The 11996-nt window shown below is 41.1% G+C and overlaps 1 non-coding gene across 1 annotated transcript; it reads left to right on the plus strand.

The window, feature by feature from the left end:
* Positions 1-11288: 11288 nt before the first annotated feature.
* LOC112767571 (small nucleolar RNA R71) lies at positions 11289-11396 on the plus strand. The gene has a single exon (XR_003185013.1). It is a non-coding gene; the product is annotated as a small nucleolar RNA R71 (small nucleolar RNA).
* The last annotated feature ends 600 nt before the right edge of the window (positions 11397-11996 follow it).

Here is an 11996-nt window from a genome sequence, read left to right on the forward strand (position 1 = left end):
AGCGCGGAATCTCATAATTACCTTCATAAAACACTTAGGGAGTGGTAAAAACATATTAGTGAGGCAAAGATAAATAAAAGATAAAAAGTTGAAGAAAAGATAAAAATCGAAGAAAAAGTCTGTAAAGTTTTAACAACAGAGAAACAGAAAGAGACTAGTGAACGAACTAGGGCAACATAGTTAGTTCTTGATTTGCGAATAGGGTTAGGTATTATATTAAAAGTTAAACTGTTTCAGTATAGACTTAATGAACCTATACTTGGGACAGGCGAACTATTCATACCGAAATTTACATAAGCTTTAAATACATACGTTAAATAGAGAAATCAGAGCAGAGTAAAGAAACACAGAGAACAGAGTAACCAGAGCAAAATAAAGCGATACAGAGAAAAGAGTAATCAGAGTAAAGTAAAAAGACAAAGAGAAAAGAGTAATGTGATAATGAGAATGATTATGTGATGATTTGTTGCTTGAGGCAACCCAAGAGATGTGTTTATTCATTTGTTGCGTTAAGGCAACTCCAGATATACTTGTATGATCATCTGCTGCAGTGAGGCAGTCAGATAGATAAGGGTGTGATCACTGAGAAACGCTTTCATACGGTACAGATCCATATTTTATTTCTGTAAGGCAGAGGGGTTATTTCCTGCTACAGAAGTACCGTGACCACCTGTTCCATTTCTGTAGTGGCAGAAGGGTTATTTCCTGTATACAGAAGGTGTGTCGGCGTACATCCCTGCAGTGGCAGATGTGTTATTTCCTGTGTGCAGTGGACCCTGTGGTGGCAGAGGGGTTATTTCCTGTACACAGGGGTATAGCCAACAGGAAAGCCATATCCGGCTAGTAATGCTGGGTTACGTCGGGAGCGGGTAGAAACCGACAAATGAGCTCATTACCTGCACTAGGGCTAGACATGCATCATACTTGGTTGCGCATTTCCTTTGTTATGTTTGTGGTATGAATGTATGCTTTCCTTGTTTGTATTCCATTCTCTGCACTTGTGATATTTTCTTGTATTCTTCTGTTTGTGTTCTGCTATCTATTTTCTCTATCTTCTCTACTTATCTGTGTTTTCTAATTACTGCTTCCTTGTATTCTGCTAATAGTCTTCTAAACAACATAGAATTAATGAACGTAAATAATAACCCCGACCCTACTAAGAACTCCCCAGTTCTTACCCCTTCTCTCTCCCTTTCCCCTTCAGATGGAAGTAAGAGTCCCTTTCCGTAGTTCGCTGACGATTGTACGCAAAAAGGGATTCCGCTCTAGGCAGTCTTCTGAGTCTAGGGTGAATATCGTTCTCTGATTATATGTATAACTGTGAGACCAGGCAACGTCTGCACCCCCATTCGTATGCATACTTTAACCTAAATCCTGTGTACGAGATTCCTATTGTGTGGCTACTTCATGAGGTACCAGAGAGACGTCCTGTGGAAAAGTCTGATCGTACAGAGGACTAGCAGATGATGTTCTATCTTTTGATGACGTTCCACCTGACTTGATTTGTGAAGACTTAGAACGTACTTTCCCTCGCTTTAGTAGTTTAGAGGGACTAGGTGAGTATAGAGTCTAGGCTAGCCTAGGTGCCAGCTTAGAGACCTTTGAACAGGTCAGGACCTGGGATGTTGTATGTATGTATATGTATAAAGTTATTATCTAGCTATATCTAGGGGTGTTCTAACTAAAGGTCTATACTCTAATAAAAGCTAGATAACTGAATGTTGCTAGCTACTCGTGATGTATTTATGTGTGGTTGTTTATAACTGTTTTATCTGTTATTACTTGTGAATTGATTTTGAGTGATTCCGTCTATTAATCCAAATGTTTTCAAAAAAAAAAAAATACACCTCACAAATTAACTACGCGTTTAACAACGAATCAGGCTCATATGATAAATAATAGATAATAATTAGGGAGACAAATTGGTAGCGCTCAGTTTCCGGTATGATCTAGACATATTGAAAATTGGGTCGTTACAATATCTACAACGCAACCGTTTCTATGAATTTCTTTACTGGTAGAAAACCCGACGTCAAAATGCACCGTTGCCGGGGAATTGCTAACGTGTGCCTTATTATTGGTTATTGTAAATATTTTTCTTTTGCTTGTTTATTTACTTTTGTTTTTCCTTTTTTATCTTTATTTGCTACTATGAACTCTCACCCCTCTCGCTTTGAGTTTGGTTCTAATATTATTAAAGGAAATAGAAGTTACAGCAGGAATGTGCATCAAGGTCAGACCAATCAAGGATGGATGGATCCAAGAGGATCTAATCAACCCTTTTGGCAGCAACACCCTCCGAGATATCCTGGACAGAGACCATTCTACCGTGCATACCCAACTAAGACATGGTGGACAACCTTGTAATTACCAACAAGCCCCACCCCGTGCATATGAACCATCTTTTCAACATAACCTCGAACCACCACACTCACAAGCTTTTCTTCACCATTCGCCATCATATGATCCTTCCTTACCCCAATACCAATCCAATCGTTCCCAATCATCACCACTTTCCTTTGTATCATGTCCAAGTCTGGCAAACCGCAAAGCAAAGGATCGCCTAAGGGAAACAGTAATTAAATTTTAAACAACCATTCAACAACTGGAGCAAGCACTAATTCAATGGGTCACTAGGAGCTCAAATATAAAAGGATCAACCACAGCTCCATGTGGATCCGATGAAGAGCGTAGCATGAAAGAAATATTAGAGACTCCAGTGGACAAGACAGAGAATGAATTCGTACTAGAACAAGTGGAAGAAGCTGTCATTGTTCAAGAAGAAGAGTTGGTTGAAGATCTAGGCGATGCTGAACTTCCTTGGGAATCCAGAATTGAGGAAAACTCCATCCAAGATGCCACAGTTAATGCTAAGGAGGATACCGTACAATCTCCAAGGCAAGTCGTTTACGAAGAATCAGACGGAATAATCCAAGAAGCAAATTTCCTTGATGATGATAGTCACAAGTCTAGTTCTCCTAGTGATGAACTTGCGTCCGCAAGTGAATTCTCTGAGATCGAAGAATCTTCCCCAAGTGAATATGAAAGTGATGCGGAGGTAGATTTCTCTCAACCTCTAATCTATAACTCGAGCGATGAGGAAGACATAGAAGACTTTGACCAGGATACAGATACAATTGAAGATCTTTGCAAGGAAGTGGAAGAATTCACAGAAGAACACAAGGAAACGGAACTTGCAGAACCACCAAAAACACCTATCCCAAGGCCATTACCACCCAATACAAGCTTCAAGTGGGTACAATTCTTAACTTATAATTTTACTTATTCACTTGAATATGGTTTGCTTGAAACAGATGGCCAACTCAGAGCTCTCTGCGGCTTTAAGAGTAAGAGGGAATTGGCTCGTACTCAGAACTGGTACACCAGGTTCAATAAGGTTCCACGCTTCACCTCGAAGTACACGGATTGGTATCATGCTCAATTGCATGGATCACGGAGAACGTTTGGTCGCCACGGTGAGATTCTACTTTTTAACCCGCCCGAATGGAAACTTGCAAATCAAAACGAAGGCGAATCTAAAAACACAGCTTGGGATCATGGATTATATTCTGACATTCATCATCCCGGGAGGCTGAATATCGGTTTGAAGCTGCTCAGAAGCTTTACATGCCTAGTTTGGGACCCCGGAGGCTATTGGCATTCCAAGCACTGGTGGAGATTTTTGGACGAATTTAAACACAAGCCACCATAACAGGATACTCTTCCAATGTCCAACTTAAGGACTTTAACAAAAAGTGCTAGGTGGGAGACAACCCACCATGGTATGGTCGCCTCTTTTTCAACTTATTTATTGTTAATTGCTTTCATTTTTCCTTTTTCATTTTAATTTATTAAACCTGGAATCATGCATAGCATTCATGTCCATCACTGCATCCTGTATTTTTCAGTTAAAAAAAAAATGGGTGCACGACGCGACCGCATGCCCCATGCGATCGCATCATATCGCGAAAAACACCACCCATGCGACCGCATGACTCACGTGGCCGCGTGATATATATATCGGTGTAAGGATCCAACGAACAGAAAGTTGGGCTGGAATCGTGTGGCCCTTGTGCGTTTCGCACAAATTAGCCCACGCGATCGCATGCCGCATGTGATCGCGTCACTTACCAAATACCAATCCCACGCGACCGCGTTAGCGACGCGATCGCGTCGCATGGATTGCACATCACCCCAAAAGGAGATAGAGAGTTGCGCTAAAACGGCGCTGGAGTCGTGTGTTTAGCACAACTTCCAGCAACGCGATCGCGCGACCCATGCGATCGCGTCACCCTTCTTTCCTCCCTCTCATGCGATCGCACACCCCACGCGATCGCGTCACTCCCGTTCTCATCCCAACCACGCGACCGCGTGCCCCACGCGACCGCGTGCCCCACGCGGCCGCGTGGATTCGAAAATATAACCCCCCCAGCCCGCGAACCCTATCAATCGCGAGCCCCCTCTCACCCCCAACCCTCTTCTCCCTCTCTGCTCCCTCTCCCTCCAACCACCACCCAGCACCACCCAGCCGCCACCGCCGGCCACCCAGACGCCGCCGCCACCCCGTACGCCGCCGCTCCAACCCCCTCCCCTCCCTTCTTCTCCCTTCCTCCTCTCCCCTCCCCTCTCCGCCACTGCCTCCGCGACCCCCCCACCACCGGCACCCAGCCGCGCCCCCTCCCTCTCCGCCATCCAACCACACCCCCCTTCTTCTATCACCAACCCAAAACCCTCGCCGCCACTGCCCCCTCAGCCACCACCGCGTCGCCGTGCACCACCATCGTGCCGGACGCCGCCGCCGCCACCTTCTTCCCTGTTCCACCTCTTCCGCTTACCAGGTTCCGCAACACGCAACCTTTTTATCCGTTCGTCACTTTTCTGTATTTTTTATTCCGTTTATATTCATAATTAGGATAGCTAGACTTGCATGTTGTAGTGGATTTTTAGGTTGTTAGGTAGCTTAGGCTATGGTTAGTGGATCTAGGTCTGTTTACTTGCACTGTTCTTACTTCTGTTTTATCCTATATGCAAATCTGTTGCTGCTATAATCATGTTTCATATGCTGCTTTCTTGTATGTTGCTGCTGTTTACATTGAGTTTTTATGTTTATTTTATATCTATGTACATGCAGCTTGATTTTTTGAATTCATATGAACTGATATCATTGCTGTTTATTTTCCGGGACAATCCAATTTTAGCCGGAATGCTGCCCAAATTTTTTGAAAATTGTTTTCATTCTAGTTTTGGTTTGGCAACTCTATTTTACTCTACCTCCCCCAAACCATTTCATGAATGCTACGGGCCACTTTCTTATCCTCTTTTGCTTTTCTGGTTCATCACATGCATTTGTGATTCACTGATTCCAATTTCTGATTTCTTTATTTCTATTCGAATCAGCATCACCCTGTTTTCTTTATTCAATTATGAGTACTTCTATTCTTACCTGTGAATCCTTGTTATATGGAATTTTTCTATGCCACTTACCTTCCTAACTCACTAATTTTAATTTACTAATTTCTTTTTCAAATCCTAACCATACTAACCCTTTTGATCTCTTTTCTGATTATTTTCACTTTCCTCTAACTTTCTAACCATGGCATATTGCTTATTTTTTTTTCCATTTAACATAAATTCAATCACATTTCATATACTCATTTTCCTTATTTTATTTCTCCTTTGCCACTTGAAGTTTCCTTTGTTTAGACTGCCTATTTGCTTTCCTATTTTTTTATCCATTCCTGGTTTTCTGTTTTTCAGGATGTCTACCTCACAGAGGAAAGGTAAAGGCAAGGCTACTGGCAAGCGTAAGAGAGGAGATTCCTCCCAGTCCATCATTTCTCTAATGCACGATTCCTCATGGCGGGAGAAGAATTTCACACAGCAGGAAAAAGCTGACCAGCTGCTCCCTTCGACTGATCCTATAAAATTTGCAAACCGGTACTGTGAGCTGAAATACCCGACTTTTGCAAATTCCAGAAATCTATACCTGGAACGTACCTTGAAGATTCCAGAAGCCCTCCAGCAATACACTACTGAGAAAATCAAGCAAAGGGGTTGGTTCTTTCTGGAGAGATCACTGACAGAGGTCAATGCATCTTGGGTCTGGGAATTTTATTGCAACTACTACCTTACTATCCTAGATGCAGTGAACCTGAGTGGAAAGCAAATTCTGGTCACTGAGGAGGCCATAGAGACCATTCTCCAGCTCCCAGCCAAGTCCGATCAGCCAGATGGTTTTGCACAGGCTGAGGAGGACATGGGCCATATGCAGTTTGATTGGGATGCTGTGAAGGCAAGGATAGCTCTCGACCTTGCTGTTCCTTGGGAGATGGGTCAGAACCCCACTATGCCTAGAGGGATCAAGAGAGTGTACTTAAATGATGAGGCTTGGCTATGGCATCAGATCTTGAGTAATTTTGTGATGCCGAGTACTCACGAGACGGAGATCCCGGCTACCATGATCACCCTCCTTTGGTGTGTGCTGGAGGGTAAGGACATTTATCTGCCTCGTTTTATCCGGCATTATATAGCCTGGGCCCACGTCCGAGGCACCCTCCCCTTTCCTTACCTGGTTACACGGCTAGGCCGTCAGGCTGATGTGCCTTGGGAGGATGCCGATGAGTGACCACCAGCAGCGGACTGCAGGAAGATCATCCCGCACAGGAGGAACTTCCTTGTCTTGGGCTACAGACCACCACCTGTCACTGCTACTGATGAGACAGCCCTTCCGTCTGCTGGACCCTCTTCATCCACAGCTGCCCCAGCTGCCACTGCTGCCACCACTGCACCTCCACCCGCCTCTGCGCCAGTTTATCGCCTCGTACACCGTCTTTTCTGCCAGCTTGATCAGATGGAGCGCCGTAACAGGCGCCGGTATGAGAGATTGGAGCGCCGCAGCAGGCGACGCTATTCCCATCTGAAGCTGATGATCAGACAGGGCGCCGACATCCCCTCCGAGCCCGGCACCCCTTCAGAGCCATCAGAGGAGGAGGAGGATGAGCACGAGCAGGAGACTCATTTCCAGGCGGAGACTCATCAGCAGGCAGCCACAGAGCAGACTGCCTCGCATCAGGAGGTTATGCCCCAGATTGAGGCTGCAGCTCCGGAGATCCCGATCTAGTCAGTCTCCCCTTTACAGCAGCCAGACTCTCAGCCCACCACCGCCAGAGAGACCCCAGTAACCATCCCTACCAGTGATGACACTCCTTCATACCCGGCTTGATTGAGCATCGAGGACGATGCTTCATTTTAAGTGTGGGGAGGTCGCCATCTCTGGCGTTTATTTTGGTGAACTACTACATACTTTTTCTTTTATTTTGGATGTTTTTCTGTATTTTTCTCTTTTTCTTTTATTGTTATTTTTTGAGTACCTATGCATTGCTACTTGTGTATTTTACTCTATTTTCTGCATTTTGCATTTTTTTTGTTCATATTTGAGTTATTTAGTTTATTTTAGTTATTTAGTTTAGTTTGCAATTCTGATTTATTAGTGGATTAATTAGTATAGTTTACCCTTTTTAGCATAAGACAATATAGTTTAAATAAAAAAAAATATACAAAAAGGAAGTAAACTATAAACTTTAACAGAATCAAAACAACCCACACCTTGTATATATAGCATTACATGTTAGTTGACAACATTTCATCAAGGAGGAACATTAAAACTTTAAAAGCTACCCTAAATAATTTTTTTTAAGAGAATAATGGGAATTTTTAACTAAACCTGCATACAATATATAAATGATATATGATGCTTGAGTTAGAGAACACACAGCCTGTGAGTCTTGAGCTTAAATTGTATGGTTGCATTCAAACCATAATTTCATTTCCGTGTGTTACATTTCTTTTTATTCTGATGTTATTTCCTTTGCTTTAATCTATATGTCCAATTATAGAATATAGAATAGATAAATACCAAGAGAATGATTGAGGCCATCATTTGATTTTAGCTCACTCACCCCCAAATTAGCCTGCCTTTTACATCACCCTTGTTAGCCCCCTTGAGCCTATTAAAACCCCTTTATTCTATTTAGCCAAATTACTAGCCATAAGCAGAAAAACAAAAGAAAATCCCAAGTGAATCCTTGGCTAGCTTAAGATAGAAAATCATGAATAGAGTTAAATGTGGGAAACCTTTTGGGAACATGGATGATAGAACCAAAAAGGTAGAAAAAGTAAAAAGGAATAAAATAAAATTTGGGAAGTATGCTCATGAGAAAATCTAAGTGATTTAATTATCATGTGCATTAAAAAAAAGTTATTTTTCAGCATCTAAATAAGAGGGAATACAAAAAGGAAATTCCCCAATGAAAATAATGCACATGGAATAAAAAAATAAATTAAAAAGTGAAACATGAGCATGTAACAATAAGTGGGAAATATGGGAAAATAGGTAAAGAAATTTTATTTTACTAAATATGTATGTTAGGTGAGATCTTAGTCTAATTAAGGATTCACTTATTAGCTCACTTAGCCTTATACATATATCCTTACCCTTTGCCTTGACCCCATTACAACCTTAATTAAAGACCTCATGACTTTTTGGTATGACTATATTCTATAATTGTTGATTGGTTAGATGAAAAACAAAGTTATAGAAAGTAAGAATAAAAAGAAAAATAGAGTGAATAAACCCAATAAACACTGAGTGACTAGAGAGTAAACACAAAATCCAGTGAGGGTTCTATAACTCATCAACATATATCTGTGTTTATATTTACTAATTGTTTTGCAAGTTTGTACAAAGTTTTCTTTCCCATCTCATTTGCTAAAATGCTTTATTATTTAAGGGTTAGCTATATATATATATACATAACTCCTTGAGAATGTAAATTAACTTAGCTACATGTAAGCTTTATATATGAGTAGATGAACTAGAATTGCATGACCCATTAGGTAGATGCATTTAGCATAGGTTGCATTTCATAACATTCCATCACTTTAACCTTAATTATTTACCTTGGATTTAGCATGAGGACATGCTAGTGTTTAAGTGTGGGGAGGTTGATAAACCCATATTTCATGAGTTCTTTTGTGCTTAATTAGAGTGATTTATTCAACTCTTCACCTACTTATTCACATTAATTGCATGGTTTTACTTTCCCTTCCTTATTATGTCATGCTGTGAAAAGCATGTTTCCTAAGCTTTAAAAATTAATTATTTTTAATTACCTTTATTTCTATTCGATGCCGTGATTAGTATGTTGAGTAGTTCCAGATTTTCTAAGGCAGAATGACTTAAAGGATGAAAAAGGAAACATACTAAAATGGAAGGAGAAAGCAAAACGAAGCTTTAAAGAAACTGGTATCCACGCGATCGCATGGATGACGCGATCGCGTGCCAAGCACGAATCAGCAGCGACGCGGCCGCATGACTGACGCGACTGCGTGACAAGGAAAAGCTCCGTATGACGCGACCGCGTGACCCACGCGGACGCGTGACAGAGGCCACGCACCAGAAATTACAGAATACGCCGCCAGCGAATTCTAAAGCCCTTTTTGGCCCAGATCCAAGTACAGACAGCATAGACCAGAGGTTATAAAGTGTGGGAATGCTTCCATTCAAAGGGAGCTCGCATATTTTTACCTTTCAATGATTTAGATTTAGTTGAGAGGGAGATCTTCTGTCTCTCTCTTTTAGGATTTAGGATTTTTTCTTGTTTTAAGAGTAACTCTGGATCCCAGGTTCAATGTTCTTTTAGTATTACTTCTATTTATTTATTCCAACATTTGAATTGATTATTATAATTTGATTTATGAATTCTCTCATGTTACAGACTGTTATTTGAATTAATGATAATTGAGGTATTTTCAGTTTATGATTGTTCTCTTTGATTTAAGTTACCATTGCTTCCCATCTAAGGACCTCTTTATCATTCCAGCAATTTTACTTTTCCCCTTTTGGTTCTGGTTAAGAATTTAGTAACTCAACAGTTATTAAACTCAGCATAATTGATAATCGTTATCTTACTAATTGAGCTGAACTTAAATAATCCCAACCTTTTCTGAGGAAATAATTAGGATTCGAAAATCAATTTAATTAGTCCCTTGACTTTCCTTTGCCCTGGTGAAGGTTGACCAAGTGGAGTTTAGATTCAACTTTCATTATTGTTGAGAGAGATAACTAAGTTGGACCTCTAATTTCTCTACCCTGCTAAAAGTTGCTTTACAGTTATTATTTATTCTTAATTGCCATTTAATTCACTCGTCATTTAAATTACTTGCTTCTCACCTTCTAAACCCCGATTACAACCTTTATAGCCAATAATAAGAACATACTTCCTCGCAGTTCCTTGAGAAGATGACCCGAGGTTTGAATACTCGGTTAACAATTTTTAAAGGGGTTTGTTACTTGTGACACCCAACACGTTTGTGCGAAGGGATTTTTGCCGGTTTAGAAACTATATCTACAACGCAACCATTTCTATGAATTTCTTTACTGGTAGAAAACCCGACGTCAGACGTCCCAGGAGGTCTTTCTCCTTGGGATTCATGTCCTCCCCTTCCTCCTTGGATTCGGCCATGATGGTTATATCAATGGCCTTGCACTCTCCTTTTGGATTTTCTTCTGTATTGCTTGGGAGAGCACTAGGAGGGGTTTCAGTGATCTTCTTACTCAGCTAGCCCACTTGTGCCTCCAAATTTCTAATGGAGGACCTTGTTTCATTCATGAAACTTAGAGTGGCCTTAGATAGATCAGAGACTAAGTTTGCTAAATTAGAGGTATTTTGTTCAGAGTTCTCTGTCTGTTGGTGAGTGTATGATGGAAAAGGCTTGTTATTGCTAAACCTGTTTCTTCCACCATTATTAAAGCCTTGTTGAGGCTTTTGTTGATCCTTCTATTAGAGATTTGGGTGATTTCTCCATGAGGGATTATAGGTGTTTCCATATGGTTCACCCATGTAATTCACCTCTGCTATTGCAGGGTTCTCAGGATCATAAGCTTCTTCTTCTTCAGAAGATGCCTCTTGAGTACTATTGGATGCAGCTTGCATTCCATTCAGACTCTGAGAAATCATATTGACATGCTGAGTCAATATTTTGTTCTGAGCCAATATGGCATTCAGAGTATCAATTTCAAGAACTCCCTTCCTTTGAGGCGTCCCATTACTTACAGGATTCCTCTCAGAAGTGTACATAAACTGGTTGTTAGCAACCATGTCAATGAGTTCTTGAGCTTCTGTAGGCATTTTCTTTAGGTGAATGGATCCACCTGCCGAAGTATCCAATGACATCTTAGCTAATTCAGACAGATCATCATAGAATATATCCAGAATGGTCCATTCTGAAAGCATGTCAGAAGGACACTTTTTGGTCAGTTGCTTGTATCTCTCCCAAGCTTCATAGAGGGATTCACCTTCTTTCTGTCTGAAGGTTTGAACATCCACTCTAAGCTTACTAAGCTTTTGAGGAGGAAAGAACTTGGCTAAGAAAGCCGTGACCAGCTTATCCCAAGAGTTCAGGCTATCTTTAGGTTGAGAATCCAACCATATTCTAGCTCTGTCTCTCACAGCAAAAGGGAAAAGCATGAGCCTGTAGACTTCAGGATCTACTCCATTAGTCTTAACAGTGTCACATATCTGCAAGAATTTAGTTAAGAACTGAAAGGGATCTTCAGATGGAAGTCCATGAAACTTGCAATTTTGTTGCATCAGAGAAACTAATTGAGGTTTAAGCTCAAAATTGTTTGCTCCAATGGTAGGAATGGAGATGCTTCTTCCATGTAAATTGGAATTAGGTGCAGTAAAGCCACCAAGCATCTTCCTTGCATTATTATTATTTTCGGCTGCCATCTCCTCTTCCTTTTCGAAAATTTCTGTAAGGGTGTCTCTGGATTGTTGTATTTTAGCTTCTCTTAGTTTCCTCTTCAGAGTCCTTTCAGGTTCAGGATCTGCTTCAACAAGAATATTCTTGTCCTTGCTCCTGCTTATATGAAAGAGAAGGGAACAGAAAAATAATAATAGGGATCCTTTTTACCACAGTATAGAGGTTCCCTT

The sequence above is a fragment of the Arachis hypogaea genome, chromosome 17, assembly GCF_003086295.3.
Source record: "Arachis hypogaea cultivar Tifrunner chromosome 17, arahy.Tifrunner.gnm2.J5K5, whole genome shotgun sequence".
NCBI classification, from domain to species: Eukaryota; Viridiplantae; Streptophyta; class Magnoliopsida; order Fabales; family Fabaceae; genus Arachis; species Arachis hypogaea.